Raw genomic sequence first — 7,848 nt, forward strand, 5'->3', positions numbered from 1 at the left:
TCAGAGACTCTTTTATATCCTGTGAATTCTAAACCACTCAAAGGTGTTCGCTATTCTAATAAAAATAAGTGAATTTAAAAGCTGTACTATAAGTCAGAAATGAGGAAAGTGAGACAAAAAGACAGATCCCTTTAGCCCTGACAGTCTCTGGGCACACAGGAAAATCAGGAGCAGGGCACGCTCAGAGCCTGGTGCTGGGGATGAACTCCTCCCAGGTGGAGACCCCAAGTTCTGCACAGAGGAAGCGCAGGGGCGGAGGCAGCTGCCCTTCAGGCCTGTCAGCACCATGGCAAAGGGGACGCACCGTTCGAAGGACAGGCTGCCTCTCCCGGGACAGATATGCAGAGCAGAGAGGAGAAGAGACAAGCAGAAAGCTGAATGCATACATAAAGCCTTCCTACTCTTTCCTCTGTTAATTTTAGACCTGATTTCAACTTGCCAGGAGAGAAGTCGCTATGGACAAGAGACTTCATGGAAAGCTAATTGGTCATGGGGGTCCCAGCTCAGCCTGAGCTGCTGCTAGATCCTCTCACCGTCCCTCCTCCTAAGGTTGGCGAGCTCTGTCACAGTGCAGGGTTCTGCCAAGCCGGCCTCAGAGGGGTCCCCTGCGTCCAGTCCAGACAGACACCTATGGCTTTCTCTGCACACACCCATGGCTGGGGTCAGACCAGTGGCTTCTAGGACTTCTAGTTCCTTTCACTAAATACACACAGCAGAGTCATGTAATTTTACACAGAAAAGGGGTCAACATTGCTGGCTGGCATTTTAGTCTCTAGGTTCTATTCCGTAAAATGCGTAACTGTGTTTTTTTGTTTGTTTTTTGAGATAGGATCGCACTCTGTCACCTAGGCTGGAGTGCAGTGGCATGATCTCATCTCACTGCAACCTCCACCTCCCAGGTTCAAGTGATTCTCCTGCCTCAGGCTCCCAAGTAGCTGGGACTATAGGTGTGCACCACCACGCCCTGCTAATCCTGACCTCAGGTGATCGGGCCAACTTGGCCTCCCAAAGTGCTGGGATTTCAAGCAGAAGCCACTGTGCCCGGCCTGCGTTTTTAACACATCTTTAATAACACCTTAGTCATACAACACCCCCAGGTAGTCAGTTCTCTTAAAGTGAATGTGGATCTCCATCCAGACTTTCAATAAGCAGAATGAGATCCAATTAATAATATCTAAAAGTGCTGGAGAAAAAAAAATGTCTTTAACTTCTTACGTCTAATCACTAGAAAAGGTATACCACTCCCATGCACCCTCTGTGTGTGTTAAGAAGATGACCTTCAAGCTCTCCTTCAGGGGTGAGGCTCTCCGGTTTGAAGGGCAGGGTGCTGCTGTCGAAAATATCACCCATAGCATCATTTAGGGAAAGAGGAAAAGCTACACTCAGAAAGACCTGAAGCCAATGCCCCCACTCCTTGTACCAACCCCTGCATCCTGGGTGAAAGTTTCCGACAGCTTGCCCCAGTTAGGACCAACAGCCCCTGCCTGAACACTGGGAGGGCTCTGTCCTTCCACTGTCTGAACTTTTCTAGGACAGTGCTCTGACCTGAGGGAGATGGCTTCCCAGCCATTTCCCCGACTCTCCTGGGAGCTGCGGTAGACTCCCTGGCCCGGCTGCCACAGAGACAGCCAGGTATGGGGCTTGTTGTCTGCCTTCCTTGGGTGCTGGGGCCTCCACCTCCAGCCTTGTGTGTGAGACCCTCATTGCCATGGCCTCTTTTCCTCACACTTCACTGATGGCCACCCAGAGCTCCACCCGGAACACGGCGAGATTCACTGCTGTACATGACACGACAAACAAAAAAGGAAAGAAGGAAAGAAGAGTATCAGGCATCATGGGCTTGTGCCATATGACTTAGGGAGATGATAAAAATTTAACAGTTGGTCGTTTGGTTTTCTGTCATTAATAAGCCACAGGGAGAAATCAGTGGGGCAGTTTGACAGCTGCCTTTTTTTTTTTTTTTTTTTTTAAGATGGAGTTTCACTCTTGTTGCCCAAGTGCAACGTTGTGATCCTGGCTTACTGCCACCTCCACCCCTGGAGTCAAGCAATTCTCCTGCCTCAGCCTCCCAAGTAGCTGGGATTACAGGCATGAGCCACCACACGTGGCTGATTTTTTTTTTTTCATAGTTAGTAGAGATGGGGTTTCACCACATTGGTCAGGCTGGTCTCGAATTCCTGACCTCAGGTGATCCACCTGCCTCGGCATCCCAAAGTGCTGGGATTATAGGTGTGAGCCACCATGCCTGGCGCCTGCCTTTAAACATCTAGGTCTATAAAAGAACTTTCACTTTGGTAACTTATAATAATATTCATTAGCATGTTTTCCCCCTAGACTTTAAAAATATGTGAAAACATCACCCAGTGAACAGTACAGAGATCATTAACTGTATATGAATTCCAGTTTAAACTTTTTTCTTTGCCTTCAAAACCGGTTGACTGAGAACAGATTAAAAAGCTCAAAAAGGAAGATCGATCAAAAAGATTTAAAGTAAAGGCTTCATTTTCAAGTGAATTATTTAGTGTAAACCCGCCCTATGGGAATGCCCCCAGAGATATTAGGGATGTCTGGAGAAAAGTGTTGGGGAACCAGTAGCTTCTTTAGAATCTTAGCATCATTTTATATTTCTGTGCTTAACTGGCTTCAAAATAGCCTGCAATAGAAATATAGTATCAAGACACTATGATCTACTATTTATATTCATTAATTCAGGACAGCCCCTAGGACAGGTTTAGTCTTGTATAGCAAAGTCCTATTCACCCCTTTCTTGTTTTCTTAAGAATATTTGTATTTTAAAAAGTATTGGGCAAAGATAGTGTTTGCAAGCAACTAGAGCTAAATATTTATTCTCTGCTGTCCTTTCCCCCCATCCCATGTTGAGACTCCCCTGAGAGATGTGTCTTTCCCATACAGGGGCTGATTTGCAGGCTCACCTGTGTCTCAGGTCTTCAGCTCTTCCTCCTCTCCTGATTAGGATGCCTTACCCCTCCCTCACACTGAGGTGAGTAGCAATCTCACAGCCTGGTATAGGTCTACAACAACTTTAGTTCCTGACTCCTAAGAAGAAGGAGTGTGACCAAGGAGGCAGAAGGCAGAAGGAGACCCACAGAGGCAAGTTTTAGAGCAGGAGTGAAAGTTTGTTTTTAAAGGGCTGGGCGCAGTGGCTCATGCCTGTAATCCCAGCAGTTTGGGAGGCCAAGGCGGGCAGATCACGAGTTAGTTCACGACCAGCCTGGTCAACATGGTGAGACCCCGTCTCTACAAAAAATACAAAGATTAACCTGGTGTGGTGATGTGCACCTGTAATCCCAACCACTCAGGAGGCTGAGGCAGGAGAATCGCTTGAACCCTAGAGGTGGAGGTTGCAATGAGCCAAGATTGACCATTGCACTCCAACCTGGGAGACAAAAATGAGACTCCATCTCAAAAAAAAAAAAAAGAAAAGAAAAAGAAAAAAGCTTTAGAGCAGGAAGGAAAGTACACTTGGAAGAGGACCAGGCAGGCGACCCGAGACAAGTGCACGGCTTGACCTTTTTTTGGCTTGGGGCTTTGCTCACTGGCATACTTCCAGGGAGAAGTGTTACTTCTCCCCACTCACCCAACTCCTGAAACCTTCTCGGAAGCTGCTGATCAGTTTCAGGTGTTCCCTGTCTATGAGGAGACTGCCTCTCCTGGCGCTGGCTGCAACCAGTCACTAGTTTAGAGAGACAGTTGACAAGTGCCTGACCCTCATCTGGTGGTGGCCCAACGCCCTGGTGTATGGAGGGGAGCTCTCTCCTGCCCTGCTCACACCCAGCCAGCTATCTACTGTTACATTCTCCTCTTCCACTCTCTTCCGCATACAGAACCCCTCCCCTCCTTCGAGTGCAGTCCCTCACCTCCCAGTTGGTTTTGTTTTGTTTTGAGGATATGGGGCATTGATTTTTCAGCTCTTGTGTTCTGTAACCTGCAAAACCTGCTTAACCATTCGTTAGGTTTCACTGGAGTTCACTGCTCTGCCTTCTCCAAGTCCTTCAGAGCTCAGAGGCTCATTCACATAGTTGAAGGTGAACCCCGCACGCCATGTTGGTGAGATGGAGAGGGCCGGAGCTGTGTCTTTGAGAAAGCTCGTGGTCCGAGGAGATGGTGCTGCCATTGGGGGTTGATGATGTTTCAGAAGTATGGGGGAGGATCCCAGAGAGGAGCCTGCTGGGGAGAAGGTGATTCCCCCAGTGGTCTTAGGGGAAGGAGAATTACCCACGCAGACCCTTTACATATTTCACACCCGCCTAGCATGTTCTCATCCCCTTCAGAGCTGAGTGCAAAGGGGTCCCTGCGCATTGCAGGACACCACTGAGATGCCTGTCGGGGAGGGGCTGGGGTGGGGTGCAGGTCTTGTCCTCAATACACTTAGGCCAGGGTTTCTCAGCCTCTGCACTGCTGACCTATAGGGCTGGAAGGTTCTTTGCTGTGGGGCTGTCCCGTGCACTGTATGATGGTGTTTGGTTTCCCTGGCTTCCACCCGCTAGACATCAGTGAAGCAACCTCACCTCCCCTTCCAGTCACCTCCCTCCACCTGCCCTCAATTTTGACAACAAAAACTGTCTCCAGGCATTCCAAGTCCCCTAGGGGCATTCCCTTTGGGTCTTCTTGGTGCTCCTTCAAGACTCACAAGGTAAGTTTTTGCAGGCCTTCTCAGAGATGCACGAAGGTCATTTTACTTGGCACCTCTTTCTGTTCACATAGTATCTATCAGCGTTCTTGGAAGTTGGGGTTTTATGGAACATGCCTTGGAAAAGGCTGGTTTAGGAAACACTCCCTCTGGGGTTGGGGGGTCCTGCTGGAGGGTCCCAGGCTGAGGACCAGGACTGTGTGTGTTCTGTGAGCAGCGCCAGTCAGAGACTTTCTGAAGCAGGCGGGGCAGGGAGCACTTCTCTTCCGCTCTAAGGGCACTTCCTTGCTCACTCTGATTCTTTGGTCACCTGCTTCTGAAGGTGAGTGCCGGAAGCAGAAATACACCCCGGAGATGGAGACATTGACATCTGCATAGGTTTTAATCTTCCTGGGGTAGAAAACATGAAAGGAACTGGTCTTGTCAAAGTCCTGGTGGGTCCCAACCCCCCTCCCCGCCCCCGCTGTACACCCGATGCTCTCCTTTACCTGCAAACCCCCTTAGCGGCGCTTCTATCTCCTTTGTCCTCTTCTAAGCCTTCAAACAGTGTTCTGAATGCTGTATTTCTCTTGGAAAAAATGTGGGGAGATTCCCCTCCCCTAAGTCCCGGCCCACAGCCTCACATCTACTAAGGAAACATGGCAACATTGTCAGCTCACAGGGTCTCTTCCAGGCTGAACCCCGCACACTCCTCACACACAGTGCGTCCCAGCTGGGCTTTGACGTGCAGTGTCAGAAGATGCTTTTTTTCTCCTTGTAGTGCTTGGGTCCAGGCAAGCAAGAGATTTTGGGCTGACAAGTTGTTCTACTCGGTAAAAATGTACTTTTTCTGCCTTACATGAGGCACCGGGGAAACCAGATGTATCCCCTTGCATATTTATGGCCTCACAGCTTCTTCTATTAATAATTCATCACCACAGTAGTGTCTACCCATCAACAAGGGCTATACAGGCAAAGAGAAGCAACAGAGGAAGTCCCCTCCTCCCCTCACCCTGGAAGTCCCTGAACCCTAACCGGACAGATGGGGAGCCACATGTCTTGCTGGGATCACCCTGTGAAAGATAATAAAACACACTTTGTTGGAATTTTCCATAACAAGCCTTTATTACTTTAATAAATCACGGGGGGAAATCAACAGGAAGAAACATTGCTTTTCCAGCCAAATGCCTAAGAGGAACATTAGGCTTCTTTTGTCATTACGGGGCCAGCTATTGTTGCTAAATTAGTCTATCTGAAATGCATAAAGAAGCTTTTGGCCTCATCCAAGTTAGCTTTGTCTTCAGTTCATAGGTCTTTCAGAATTATAAATGCCTTTGTTTCTGATTATGTTATATTCACTGTCAGAATGACAGACAATATTAAAGTGAACAGAAAAAGTCACCTGGAATCTTAACACATAGAGAGAAGCTTTGTCACCTTCATGTCTTGCTTTGCAACCGAGGACTGGCGGGTCTGCATGTGTAAATATGTACTGAAAAGCAAAGGCGATCTCATGCTCTAAGTTCTTGTCTTATGAATTGCTTTTAGTACAAATATATGGTAGTTCTCATTTCCTATAATACATACACTTGCACACACACACACACACATACACACGCACACAACATGATGACTTCATGGCATTTCATTGTACTTATTCTTATTATTAATTTAGACATAGTCTTACTCCGTCGCCAGGCTGGAGTGCAGTGGCATGATCTCAGCTCACTGCAACCTCCACCTCTCAGGTTCAAGTGATTCTCCTGCCTCAGACTCCCGAGTAGCTGGGACAACAGGCACACATCACCATGTCCAGTTAATTTTTGTAATTTTAGTAAAGACGGGGTTTCACCATGTTGGCCAGGATGGTCTCGATCTCTCGACTTCGTGATCCACCCAGACTCTCAAAGTGCTGGGACTACAGGCGTGAGTGCACGGCCCCATTGTACATATTACTCTGTGACATCTCACCTAATTCTCTACTTGTTAATATTAAAGTTGCTTCTACCTTTTTGCTATATTTAAAACAAATGCTGTGATGAGCATTCTTGTGACTAATTTCCTTTCCCCTTGCTCCCTCCATCCTATCCTGCCAGGAGAAGGTCTGTGCCCTCACATCTCTCCTTGTTGCACTTCCTCGCTCCAGTCAGCGTGGAGCAGCAGGTGATAGAGTCTTCAGCGTTCTGCAGATACTTAAAGCTTTTCCTTCTCTGCTCAGACAGCATCAGGAGCCGTCAGAATGGACCACAGGAGAGCTGTGCCCAGACTGATCCCTGCGGGGTCGTCTCCTGCTCAAAGAAACAATTGGCAAATTAGTCAGAGAATCAACCTGCAGGGACCCAAAGCCTCTGTGATGGGACTTACTGCACTGGAGATTTGAGAGCTCAAAAGCTTAGTGCATAAACATTGGATTTTGATGCTATAACAAAATAAGCATGGGCTTTTTCCACGGTTAGAGGCTCTCCAGGCTGTTTTCTTGGGGACCTGTCACAAGGGGAGTGTTGGAGCATTCAGCAGCAGAGGCACGCCACACAGCAGGGCCACACCAGCCCAAGGAAGCACTCTACACACAGGTGGCTGCTCCTGCCCTCCTGAACCACACTCCCCACTGTGGCATCTGTTACCCCCAGGGACACTGGGCCATCCCTGGTTCTTTGAGTCACAGTCAACTGGCTCTAGCAAGCTCTGTGGTATTTCTTCTTATGAGGACACTAATCATACCTCAATCGTATCATTACTTCACCTAACCCTAATCACTCCCAAAGACCCCTCTCCAACTACCATCACGTGCGGGTTAGGGTGTCAATGTACGTGTTCTGGGAGGAGTACAGCCCCTAACAGTGGGGTTTGCACCTTAGGAGAAATGTTTGGAATCAATGTTCACACAGACTGGAGGATCTAGACTCAGATGAGATGAAGGAAAGGCTGTATTTGGGTAAAATTTGATTCTGTCTTTCCTGGGAACCAGCTCTAATGACCTCTAACACAAAACAGTTTTCAGTTTGTTGTTAAATATCAGCAGATCAGGTTTTTTTCCTTTTACTTTTTTAAAAATGTCAGCTTTTACTGATCTAAAGACCCCTGTGCAGATGTGATTAGTTCAAAAACAACAAGCCCATCATTGTGAAAACAAAGATTCAATGTGTTACTCTCTCTGATTCATTAAGAGCTCCTTTAGCTCTGCAAACCCTGTGAGCTAGGCCACGGCAAGTTATTTG

Source organism: Sapajus apella, unplaced genomic scaffold (assembly GCF_009761245.1).
Source record: "Sapajus apella isolate SASKATOON/1434 unplaced genomic scaffold, GSC_monkey_1.0 scaffold56, whole genome shotgun sequence".
Lineage (NCBI taxonomy): Eukaryota > Metazoa > Chordata > Mammalia > Primates > Cebidae > Sapajus > Sapajus apella.